This window comes from Andrena cerasifolii, chromosome 8 (genome assembly GCF_050908995.1).
Source record: "Andrena cerasifolii isolate SP2316 chromosome 8, iyAndCera1_principal, whole genome shotgun sequence".
Lineage (NCBI taxonomy): Eukaryota > Metazoa > Arthropoda > Insecta > Hymenoptera > Andrenidae > Andrena > Andrena cerasifolii.
The window spans coordinates 12,922,014-12,935,374 of NC_135125.1; the positions used below are offsets into that span (position 1 = coordinate 12,922,014).

General features: G+C 50.7%; 1 protein-coding gene across 1 annotated transcript in view; it reads left to right on the plus strand.

Moving 5' to 3' along the window:
* The window catches only part of LOC143371986 (somatostatin receptor type 2), a 61,681-nt gene that overhangs the window by 32,918 nt on the left and 15,402 nt on the right, over positions 1 to 13,361 (plus strand). The window lies entirely within an intron of this gene.

Sequence of the window (13,361 nt, forward strand, 5' to 3'; positions counted from 1 at the left end):
TGGCTCGAGAGCGTATTAATTAAACATAGCGCGGCGATATCAGTCACATTGTTGTGGAATTAAATTAAAATCGAGAGGGAATAATTCACAAAAATTGCAGCGCCGTGCTCCGAAGCTGTTTGGCAACCCACATGAATCTCTGCAAACAGAAGCTGCACTATCAGAACCAACGAGAATCCTGAACTTGGTTATTTATCCTCCCGCTTTCCGACAAAGGGCCTGAATCACGGAGGACCAGAAAGACTCGGTCGCAGAATCGCTCTGCTAGCCAACAAGTCACGAATGTCAACTCAATCCTGCACGCCTTCCACCCGGTCTCTACTGCTGAAGCAGCAAAGTCATCCTCCACGATTAATCATCGTATTCTGCACACCTACTAGCTGACCTGCCAATCCCCGGGCTGAAGTTAATTACCGGGTGAATAGAAAAGAAGCTCGTCCCCGTACAGACGATTAAGTGCAAGATCGATGCGAAAAAGAACGCGTCGATTTTTCATCGTGCTTACAGAATGTATGACTGTATACAGAGTTTCGACGGTATCCCACATGCACGGGATAGGCGGATGCAAAAGGTATTGCGTTTCAAAGTATCGAATAGGGGAGCATCCTGGACATCAAACCCAGGTAAATGTTGACCCACTAGTGCAGCCCCAACGCACACAGAAATCCAGACCTTGGACAACGGTTTTAACAGGCACCGGCGTTCAACAGAGTGCAGCCTGAAAGGAAGCAAACACGATCTCCGTTTCCAGCCACTGTAGACGAAAATATCCAGAACAGATTGAAAACTAGGTTCGCCAATTTCGCGAGCCTCGATCGTCGAACCCTCCTCCGCGTAATCGCGGGCATGTGTTGCTTATTTATCTGGTCCGCGTAATCTGGCCAACGTGGCGCGTCGATAAAGGGCCGCCTGTAAATTTCGCGCGAGAGTGGAGAATTTATTAGCGATCGAGCTCGTTACGCGCCGGTTTCAACAACGCTCCTACGCAGCCGGGGATTGTTGCGACATAATGCTCTCTCGACAACGATTTCGATGATTCATTCATGCGGTCCCTATTCACGCTGGTCAAAACATTCGTCCCGGTTGCGAAGGCAAACAGCATATCTCCCCGGTGGAGCGGAATTTCAAGGCTCGTGCCGGCGGGGCTTTGGGAATGGGAGATTCAGGAGGTCGGGTGGAATGGGAGAAGAAAAGCCATCAGAGAGATCCGGCTGAGCTGTGTAATCGAACAGCGGTATAAATTTAGCACGATTCAAGCGCGGAACGATGAAACTGCATCGCCAATAAGCCTGTCGTAACAAGGCTTAGCCGCGCTGGCCTGCGACAGGTCTGATTTCAGAGGCTGGCTTTAGCGCAGATTTGACACAACAGGAATATCGCCTTGGTGCTCGTTTAACGAGACCGATCAAACCACGGAGCTGCTGGCTGTCGAGGAGCAGTGCGGCTGAAACGTTCCGGGAACTTTCGTGGCGATGATTAGACGTCGCGTATTGTCGAGAAGGGCCCGAACCCGTTCGAAATTCAGCAGGTCCCAGGGACTTCGCCTTAGCGTGGAAATCGAGCGATCGCCTGCGAAGAGGGAGCAGAGTGCCGATATCCATCGCAGACACATCGACGCGCAATAAGGTTTATTTCCGTCTGGTCTGCCCGTCCAGCTCCTCGAGCTTTCCTTCCGCACGGTATGATTAGCACGCCCTTTTCCTCGCTACGCCGCTCTTTTCCAGCTTTAATTAATACGCCGGGAGAGGGCTTTCTTAATGGCAATACTAAAGCCGGCGTACTTTCCACGGCAGCGGAAATTAAAGGGATCGTTCCGCGTTTCCAATCAACCCGGCCCCCAAACCAGCCCTCGTCACCTTCTATTCTCCGTTTCAGCCGCGGATCACCCTCGTCGAACATGATCCCGCTATTGCGTCGCAACGCACGACGCAACCGTTGCCCGTGCACTTATCGAAGCTACCATACTGGAAACATTTCCGTAAAACAGAGCTGAATTACCGCGGACAATTCGATGGGCCGCCCCGGTCGTGGCCGGCAACGATACGCTTTCGATAAATTGTTTAAAGTGTTATTTAATCCCGATAATCGGATACATCACGCTCGCTGCGTCGAAATATCCGTGGTGTACGAACTCGCTGCGAACACCTGGCGAATAATAATGTATCGCCCGGGAGGCGGGAGCAGCAAAAATAGCCGTGTAATTTGCAAACGGGGAGACCTGCGAATTATGCATCTTTGAATCTGTCGGGCGGCGTTCATCGATCGGTTTGGACACAAAGCACCCGTTTGTCCACCGCTGGAACAGTTGCAGCGATTCACGGCGATGGAAATGAGCTCTGTGTTCTTCCCGCTTATTATTGTTTTACGCGTACAAAGAGCTCTGTTTCGAATTATTCGATGCGAGATCATTTAGTTCCTTGATCAAAGCTCCTTTGTTTAACACTTTAATTACAGCACAGAGTTGCGACCATAATTGCTGGGGTAATCCCTGAGAGGAGAAATCGAGCTGAGAATCTCGGCCGCGGGTGTATACCTGGAACAAGCCGCTTCTATCGTTCCGAGACGCTCGGAGTCTGTTTGAATCCTGCTTGAATCCGTCGCACCGAGCAGCAGCATTCGCGAGCTACTATCGCGAGCAGACATGACCAAACAAACTGTAACACGCTCGAGGCGACATGGCCCGAGTTTATCGGTCGGTTGACACGTAGAACGGGCTGCTTCGACGAGAACGGCCAATCCTCCCCTTGAACAATCGCCGCGATCGAGCCGCGCGTTCCCTCTGCCACCGATTTTGCAGGTAATATCTCCCAGGTCCCAGCGTTGTTACTCTTTTTCGCCGAGGGCCGTTCCCGTTTCCACTGGTCCCCACCCCTCCGTTCCTCCCTAGCGCGCCACGGAACAATCGGGGGCAGACGTTTTTCAACCAGGAAGCTTATCGTCCCTGCTCGTTCGCGGATTTCCAATTTCGATGTTTAAATAAACGGTATCGCGTCTCGTCGCGCGATTCATCCAGGCGCGCGGATGGTCACTCGTTATTTCCGATTGCAACACGTCCCGAGGAAAAACAAATACCGACGATTCAATATTAAATATTTTTCACTCTCTCCTCGATGCTTCCCGCTATCTTCTATGAAAAGCCTTCAATGATCTTCTTCGGATGGTATTCGTACGCATTTATGCTTTCGTTGGATAGCAGGAAGCAATGTAGCTTGCATTAGGATGCAAACGACGACTTCTTGCGAGGACATCCCCTTCCGATCGATCACCTAATGTCCCAATCGGCGTTGTTAGGTAGCCGTAAAATGGGACCTTAGACCTTCGAATAGAGAGGAGCGCGAGGATCGCGGAGTCCAGTCACGCGTGAAAGTTCGCGAAGAACCGAGGACCAAAAGACCGATATTACCACCCTTTGGGATCTCATAATAGGACCAGGGTCTTTCGATTTCGGTCCCCTCCCGACAACCTCTCCACCTCCTTCTGAAACACAATTGAAGAATCGCGCTCGCGGGCACTCTCGAGTACCTTATTACAGATCCGTTCCGTTCCATTCAACGCGAGGAAAGCAAAGCAGCCTGCCGTGCCGTGTATTTCAATTCAATGCAAACAGAACGCGATATCTTAGAGACTCCGTCGCACAGTGCAATTTACCTGAGAATCGTAAGGGGATGCCTGGCTTCCCTGCTCGATGGGTCTATCTCGAACGCTTCCCCCAACGCGCAACTTCAACGAGCAGTGGCTCGAACCGTACAGATACGTCTCCACGAAACGTGTCCGCCGATACGTGAACTCTGACCAAACAGTTTCGCAACTCCCTCCCCTGTTCTTTATCGAACAACATGCCTCCCTTCGCGCAAACTTTGCCCTGTTCCAACGTTATTTCTATTATACATACCGGCGAAACCCGATACTAATCCGCCATTATTCCTCGCATTCCAGGAATCGAGCAATTTTCCCCAATTGATATTGGCTTTCCGCGAAACGCAATACGTCATTGTGACATTGTTAGACCGCAATCTGCCGCCGATACACGCGCCCCGCAGACAAAAGATCTCTTTCCGCCGCGATTTTCTGGCAGTGGGTCGCGCGTATCTCCGCGGCATTGCGCGCAGGAAATGTCTCGTATTTCCCCAGGTTGTTCCATCCCCTTCGCCCTGCCCGCCCGGCGGATCGTCCCTTAGCCGAGATTCGCATTTACGGCGGGTCTTAAAGCTGTCGCGCATAAATTCCTGCCCCGCGGGGGAGGAATGCTCGACACCGCCCGACGCTTCGCGGCGCGTCGATGAGATATTTCGCGGAATCGATCCCGATGCCCGAGCAAAACGAATTCATTGGTCCGGGGTAAAGCGACGTAAGAGGAAGCTATAAAATGGCACGAGCGATTCGTCCCCTTGTCGCTTCGCAAAAATGCACCGGGGTAAGGTTTATATCGATGGAGGAAGACAGGGGGATGCGGGCTGGCGGGTAATCCGATCCTCTTGAAAGCAACGTTATTACCGTTATTTGAATAGGGAGCAGAACGTTATTAGTTTCTTGGTACGGTGGTACGGATTTCCCAGTCGTAACGACGACGATTGTGGCCAGTGTTTGGCAACTGTTCGAAATATCAGCCCTGCGACTTGCGAAAGAAGACTACGATGATGGTCGGAATAACTCAATTCCGCCGCGATTCTCCCTTCAACATCTTTCTCTCCCCTTTATGCAATGTGTATTTACCGAGACACGGGACGCTTTATTCCATTGCCCACTGTTCCATTCCCATTCTCCATCTGCTCTCGCCAAGCATGTAAAAATGCAAACTTCTCAAAGCTCTCCTTATTTTAGTCCGCTGACTCGCGGCACTTCCCAACTCCCACATCCCCGCAAGCGGAGGCTCGCGCTGCAAACGCGGCTTCCAAAAATTCCACCAGGACGAGTGAGTTTACGAAAACCCTTTGACAACGTTGCACAACGCACGCGGGGCAAACGATACACGTGAAACGGGCGTGTTGCAAGCCTCCCGCGAGTCCCTGTACATCGTTACGAAGAAATGACAAGAGGACCCCTTGATATTAGCCGAAAAGAAGGAACGTTTTACGATCGCCTCTGAGGTAGCATACCCTTTCTCCATTGTCCATGCTTCCGCATCGTTTTATGATGGCATGCCAGAGATCTTTTTATGAATCCACAGTCTGGGATATTTGTGCGCTCCGCGAACCGTTCGAGCCGTAAAGATCTGCGAGCCGAACTTTTTCATAAGGAGAAGCCTCGGGTGTGCCTGAAAAATACTCGGGTACCGCCTGGAACGCGCATTTACGAGCGTAATCGTAAAAGCATGATTGCCGTTGCCGCGGCAAGATGCCTGGACCTTCTATATTCCGGCAGACTGTTCCTCGGCGAAAATTACCGGGGAAAAACGGTCGTTTCAGTGAAACTTCCGGCATCGCGTGCGCCCCGAGGATCGTCCCCTCGATTCACGCTTATCACGACGATGTCCTCTCCACGCGCCTATTTCCCGCGGTGCTGCGTACGTTGGCCGCGTAACGCGCGACTAGACGGTCCCTCTTCGCCTTACAACTCAGGGAAACTTGGGATGCTTTGTGGACGGTCCCAGGAGCACGCGTTCCTGCGACGCGATCGATTCCCTCGCGAGCGGCAAGCTGGAGCAGCTCGCACGAATAACGAATCCCCGCGCGATAACGTTGTAATTCAGCGCTACCACTGCAGCTCGTATTCCAGCTAGTTTAAAAGTTTCGGGGAAGTGTCCCGTGGGAGAGATCGATCCTCCAAACTGGCGCGTCTCGGCGAAATAGCCCCTGCCGGCGATCTATTTGGAGTTTCGTTACCAGCCAGACGAATCCTGCGTTACGACACCCTGGATGAACGTCGTAACTCGCGTCTGAGGAATGTACGACTTGCCTTCGCGCGAAGACAGAGCTTTAGGGAGAAGTTTTCAGGATACAGTGGATAATGGCTGGGATTTATCATGGGTGACAATGACGAGTACCTTCAGGAGCACTCATACTGAAATGCCGTTGACTAAGTGCCTTGGCCACCCCCAGGACAGCCTGTAAACTTCAGTTCTCGTGGGGAGAGAGCAGAGGAAGCTTGAAACTTGCCGACTTCTCTCGCGAGGGGCTTTAATTCCGCGAAAGAGGGGAGCAAGCCTCTGCGAGAGGTTCTTGAAGAACTAGCCAAGTTGAAGCGGTAAAGTGCAGAAAGCCTGTTTTTCACGAGGCTCCCTGGCAAGTTCGTAGGAACAGCTTGAAAAGTTTTTATTTGGAGATGGAATCTCCCTTAGACCGAGGCAAGTCTGAAACGTGGTTAAACACCTCGAAAATGGGTTTCCGCGGCGGTGTAGATGTCTCGATGGAACCTACTCGAGCAATCCATTAAATGAAATGGCACGATCCTGTTACCTTCCAATCTACGCCATTACTTTTGAACCTGTAGATACCTGTTTCGAGTGGATACACGATCAATTACGAGGATACCAGAGACAATGCGTAATTAAACATTGTTGTCCGTTGGAAGACATGATAGTGTCGCTCGTTGGCAGTCTAATCGACAAAGGATCTTTCGGACAGCACTATTATATGAATAGTGCAAACACAAACCAACGTCGACGGACAAAGGGGAGGCGAGAGATGAAAAATATTTAATTAAATTTCGACAACCGGTAAAGGGTTTCGTTGGCCCTTTGAGAGACCGGGAAACACGAAACGATCGCTGGGAAATGTGCGAGCAACAGCGAGTTTGAATTTTCATCGTTCCATTAATCATCGGGCTTCCTGTACTTTTCTATCGATCGCCCGAGCAAAGGACTAGCTCGGTGCGCGCATTAGCGATCTCGTAAACTTTCCCGTTACATCGATGTAACTTGCACGACGATGAAGGATTGCTCTCGAAACCCTGAGTGACGGCGTGCATCCGTCAGGAAAGTGCAAGTCGAAGAATGTACATTTCACTCGAGCCAGCAAGATCAGCTCCAGCGTCTTCTCGTTAGAACGGCTGGCTCATGGAGACAGCCGAAATGCGTGCACTCCGTCGAGTACCCTTCCAGTATTTCCATTTACTAGGTAGTGTCATTTCTTTGAAGATCCCGCGATCTCGTTTATCCCAGCGGAACTACCAAAACGCCCGTTCCAGCTCTCGAACTTTAGCTTCGCGAAATACGCCCCCGCGATCTCGTTCCCCGAAAATCTCGACGATCTTTTTTGCCCTCTACGGCGAAACCCTCTTAGAGGAATTAATTAAACCATCTGGCAGACTCTCTTCCTGTAATTCGAGGACTTTAAGCTGGGGCGCACGCTCGCAATCGGAGGAATCGAAGGAAGAGGACCCAGGGGAAGGAAGTTTTGGAAGCGTGGATGGAGAGCCATGGTGTATTGTCGGAATTTAATAATCTCCGAGGACTATGGGGTTCCCGCGACCAAGCGCCCACGAAAGCGACTTTGGCGTAATTGCTGGAGGACCCTGGATGATCCAGAATAATCGGATTAGCCGGGCGATCCACCAAACGCCTTGTTATTCAGCTCAGAAATATCCGAACGGTAAACGTTGCCAGTCTCACCCCTCGGCTACCGTGTGTATGACCATCTCTTTTTTAAATCCGCAGGAAGTTGGAAGTCGTTAGTGGGAAGCACAGCCGTACAGCAAGGCTCGTTAAGTTTTATTCCCACCCTGTTTCCCCTCTAACCGAATATTCTTGGCCACGAAGCGAAAGCAGCGTCCTCCTTTTGGAGCGTTGCCACGCGAGATTCTGATCGAGGATTCGACTTGATTATCGACATCATTGCACAGTTCGTTCGATGATTTCCGAGTAATCTTATTCGATTGTTACTGGAAGCCTCGCGGAACCCGTGCACGTTCAACGATCGGTTAAAGATCCGCTTGCTCGCTGCCGACACGTTAATTGCGCTTCGCTGGGTGCCCAATAAACTCGCGTCACGATTTTCCAAGAAAAGGCGGCGCTATTTTATCGACAAGCTGGCACCGACGTGTCCATGATCGTTTCATTCCGCGTTCAGGACGTAGTCAATTTACAACGTCAAGCTATCGCCAGTATGACGCGAGCGCGGCTCGGTATTCAGCGCGGAATCTCCGGCGAGCAATTCAATTTGTCCGGCAGATTATTAGGAAAAACTAATTCCAGAGGGCATCCTATTTACTCAACGATCATTGTCGCGCGGCGTAGCGCAGCTACACTTTTCTCCTCTTGCGGCCACTCGATTTGACGCGTCGTCCACCCATCTTCTCGTGTTATCGATTTCACGTACGCCTCCCTCCAGCATCCACGTCGAGAGGCCACGCTTCGAGTTATATCTGCTCGATCGATGTAAGCCTTTGCGTGTTTTCCGCGGGACTTCGAAGCTCCGCGGTGCACGGCCGAGACTCTCCGCCAGCGATCGAGGCTGGGATCGCTTTTCAGATTCCCTGATTTCTAAGTTCTTAGTTCCGAGCAGGTCTGAATGCCTCGGGATCCGTTACAAAGCTGCTCACGTGCCATCCAGCGGCACGTGTGGAGCCGAGCGCTCGCTTTTTCAGCCAACGACAACAGGAATAACACGTGATCTTTTCAAAATAGCTGGAGCCGACGCGAAGATTTTTCTTCCGAAGACACATCGAACGTCGCTCCGAGTTTTGCTTATCTTTCAAGAGACGTGGATGAAATATCGGGTCGATTCGCCGGCGAATAGCTGGAAATGAAAATACAGAGGAAATCGGATCTCCGTGGCAAGCTCTCCAACGAATACCGTTCGGAATGAAAACACGGGAGAAATCAGGTCTCCAAAGCCCAGGGTGTACGTCTTCATTCCGTTCCTCGGCTTACTTGCAAAGCGCGGGCGGGATTCACGGTGCTTCCTGCGTGTAATCGATTCATTTGTATCGGTTAGAAGGAGGGCGACTTGGGTCGAGAGGTGATCGATCCCATTTCAAACACTGCGGAGCAGCGAGATCGGTCCTTTATAAATTGCAGCCATCTAATCAGTCAACTATCGTGGCCCATTTTCATGACACTCTGTCTATAAACTGTCGTGCAGCGGCGAGGCAATCTAAAAGGGCAATGGGGTGTCGCCTGAACTGCGCGAATTTCTAAATCGAACTGCAAATTAACGGTTTCAGAGTCCGTGTAAACCGATTGCCGGCAGTAATTCTGAGAACCTCTGTAGCCGGGCGAAAAACGAGGTTACAGCCATTGAAATGAAGTTCGGTTATCAAGTCTGGCACGCCGGACTTTGCAGCGGCGAGCGCGTTCGTTTCCCTGCACGGAAGCTGCGTTCTAATCGACGGTTAATTCTGCCTCGCCTGCGAGTTTATTAACTGTCACGACGCCGGTCAGACAGGAATATTCCCTTTCAGCTGGCAAATTCCGTTCGGCGATCGCGAAGCTCGAATTGTTGCCGCGATAAAGAATCGCGTTGGCTTTAAATACCCTCGAATCGTCTCATTCCTCGTTCCGACGCGTCCCATTGTCGAGATGTTTAATTACAGTAATTTCATGATAATCGAAAGATGATTGAAGGATAACCATCTTCGTAACGTTAACGCATCACGAGAATTTATTGAAATCCCCCCAGCATTGTCCAGTTAATCCTCCTTGATAATAAACGGGCAAATGATTCGTTTCAATGCTCCGCCCTCCTTCGCCGTTTCCCTTGCGCTCGCAATTACTCCTCGACAAGCTATCCCGAGACAAATTTTACAGCGTGCCTGAGGACCAATTCTGATCTCCATCGAGTGGGATCCAGGCATCGGGAACAGGAAACGGTAGCCCAGTTACGAGCGACGTGTCTCCCGGATAGAGCGAGATCGATATGCAAACGGCAGCTTTTATTCCGTCCTTCAGCCACTCGAGTTTATCGCGACGGATTTACAATCAATCGGAAGTTTCACGGCGACGAAAGGAAGGAAGGAGGGAAGAAAAGAGCCTACCCATCCGCTGGAGACTCTCAAGGACTCCGCGCGAGAAGAGTGCCGACATCCAGGCACCCTGTATATTCACTTGATCGAGTTTCTACTTTTACTATCTGCTCGTTGCCGAGCCAAGGGTGTAATTAATTTCTCTGGCCACCCTCTCTATCCCTCTCTATCCATCTCTGTCCACCTCTGTCCCTCTCTATCCCTCGGGAAACGCCGACGATCACCTTTTTTTCTCTCTCTCTCCTGCTTCTGTCTTCGCGCCCCGTAACCCGTGTTATTTTCTTCGTAGCCTTCTGCCTTCCTTCATTAGATTTCATTTTACTGCACGCGCGCCCCCGCGCACCGACGATCGATGGAAAACTGTGAGGGCGAAACTGTCAGCAGGAGAGCTTTCACGGGCGGTTGACGTAAAATCGAGCACGACGCAAATTTTTCCAGCTTCCGGGGGGGAGGGAAGCAGACAGCCCCCGTTTCTCATAACACCGCGCGGTCACAGGTGTCACGTACCGTTCACGCCTCCGTCTTTGCTTTTCCACGCTTTTTACCTTGTTACCTCCGGGTTTCTTTTACACGGAGAAACATGGCTATGACACTTGACACGTCGCCCTTCCTCGGAACGCTCGTGTCACGGATTGCCCCCCATCGACCTGACACATTTCTCGAAATCATCTCGACGTTCGAGCTCAACACTCCATGAACTTCTAAGCCATGGTAGCCGAAGTCAAGCTCTGACTTCGGAAGCTCGAGGGAACTCTGGCTTTAAAACCCGAAACCTATGAAGCTCTCGGTGTTTCCTCGACTCTCCAAGCCCTCGACCTTCGATGTCTACGGAGTCCTTACTATGCCGCGCTCGAAGGAGATCGACAACCACGTTCACGACTCTCCAGCGATGTCGCGGGGATCGCCTGCCATGAACCATAAGAAACCACCGCGATCCAATTGTTAGCCTCGACGGAGCACGATGGTTGCGAACGCGAGACTTTGGGAAGCGCTTCCCACGCTTTCTTGCTTGCGCCGTGCTTTACCGAAGAGCGGTGGAATTCTCTGTTCGGGCTGAAAGGGCGACTGCTGCGTCGGCGATTCGCAATTTCGAGCTGCAATAAGCGTGGACGGTTGCAAGTGGTTTCGGGCATTCATAAGTCAGACCCGTGGGTAACATCTTGTTAAATTTATCGGGACGATGCTCGCGCGGGGTGTAGCGATCCGCTCGCTGCTGGATATCGTACGGGGAGCGGAATTTATTAGCAAAGCTGCGGCTTAATCCTCCCTTTTCGGCCCTTTGCCGAACCGAAACTCTATTGCGTTAATGCCACGACGAATTGTAAACCGTGGACCGCCTCGGGTGAACGGGTTTATTAAGGGCGCGCTGACGCCGCAGCTGTTTACTCCGCGCGGATGTCATAAGGAACGTAATGAAAACTGTCCGGCAACGTTATTATTATTCTGGTATTTTTCCTGCGGCTGACGGCTGCCTATCTCCTAGAGTCTGGGAGGAGCTGTAAGCTGGATATTCTCCTGTGCAACAAACAGTCCCACTGTTTTCAAACGGAACTATTAAATGGAACTGGTTGCTCGCTGCGAGGCTTCGCGGGGCGAATAGTTCCCGAGATAACCGTTTTATTGCGACAAGCATTTCGTAATTCGCTGTTGGCATAGCTTAAGTCATTCGCCGGGACAAAGAGGGCTCCGCAATCAGTTACAAAAGCAGACGTCGCGATAATGCGGAAAGCTTAATGATATTTCGCGGAGGGAAAGATACTTTGCACGTCGAAGGGAAAAGCACGGCGCAAGGGCTGTAATAACACGGAGATTCACTGTTAGCGGGATTCACCTCAAGCTTGACTCCGGATATGGAAATTCCACGTGTTGCTATCGAGCAACCTGGATTTCTGCCAAACGCCGACCGTGGAAGTAGCTCACGAGTTTATAGAAAGATCTACTGATAATATCCTGCGGATATCTTAGCTGAGCCTTAGGTACATGGTTCAACCAGGAGATGCATAAGGGTCCGCGACGAAATTTCGCTCGATAGTTCTTTCCGTGCAAACGTGATGATTCTCGATGAAGCTTTTTGCGAAACACGTCTGTGAAAGAGAAATTTGGGAAATACATATGAGGAGAGGAATGGCCGTTAAAATAATTCCAGAGAGGAAGAACTGTTTGAAACTTAAAGGCAATCGCTTCGTTGCTAATTACTTGGTTAGACAGGGACGCGTTGATAATGGCGGTCGATCGAAGCTCATTATTCTACGAAGCGGCGCTTCGCGAGTTTTCTCACGCGACCAGCATCCATCGCATCGTTGTTTTCCCGTCCGTTGATCAGAAGAGAAGCTAACGAGCCGTGCTTGCGGACATTAACGCCGCGAAACAATAAATCCCCCGGCGAATGCAATAATTTAATTAGGTAACCGAGTTTAGAAGGTAATCTGGCGGGGCGAGCGATCGATTTCATCTCTTTGCAGTTTCAATTACTCGTATTACAAGTACCTATTACCATTTCCCCCAGTATTTCCTACTATAGACAGCCCAATGATTTTTAAACCCAACGATGCGAGATGGCGTGGATGATTCGCATTGGATACCGATAATAACTCGCGTCTAATGAAACTGCGAGCACCTACGCGAGTTAAACAACGAGACTCGCAGGAATTCTATTTTTTGTTTTGACTTCGTGAGCTTTTGCTGTAATAACGCTCGCTGCTCGGGGCGATAAGGTCGCAAGTAATGAACCGAAATTTTCCAAAATTCTAACGTCACTGCTCCCCGAAAGGGAGGCCAAAGTTCACTGATTGCACTTCCGAAGCGCGTGTCCTATACTCTGCGCTCGTTTAGATACTGACTTCGAACAAGTTCTCAAACGAACGAACCTCAGAACATGGTATTCCTAACTGGCGAGAGAAATTTCGAAAGACGATTACATTGGCGATACGATGAGCCCGCATCTTCGTCGCATTCCCGCATTTCTGCAATCGCGAGAATGAATTGCCGTCCCCATCGCCTTCATTCGACAAGATTGCAACGGGAAACACAAGCGTGACACATGACTTACTATACCAAGCAACGGAAACTCGACTTATCAAACACTATATTTTACAGACCTCAGACCTTTCGGGACAGCAAAGAGTTGCGGTACTTTCCAAGCACCCTCCACCGAAATTCCATTTCCTTCAGACTCTTTTCCTCAGGAAGTAAAAAAGCGGAAGGAATCGTACGATTTATGAATCGGGTTAGGAACAGCTCACAAGTCGATTGCTGCAACTTTCTCAAAGACTCTTCACCCCAGGAAACAAAATCGATTGCTTTCGTGCTGCTGCGAAACGGCTGACGCGCCTAGCCGAACAGTGTCCGTCGACAGCCGCGAGGAAAGCAACGAAGTTACGTGGAGCACTTGTTCAAAGCAACGTGTTTACAACGCGCAGCCCCATTGCTTCCGCGAGGAGCCGTTTGCGCTCTTCTTCGGC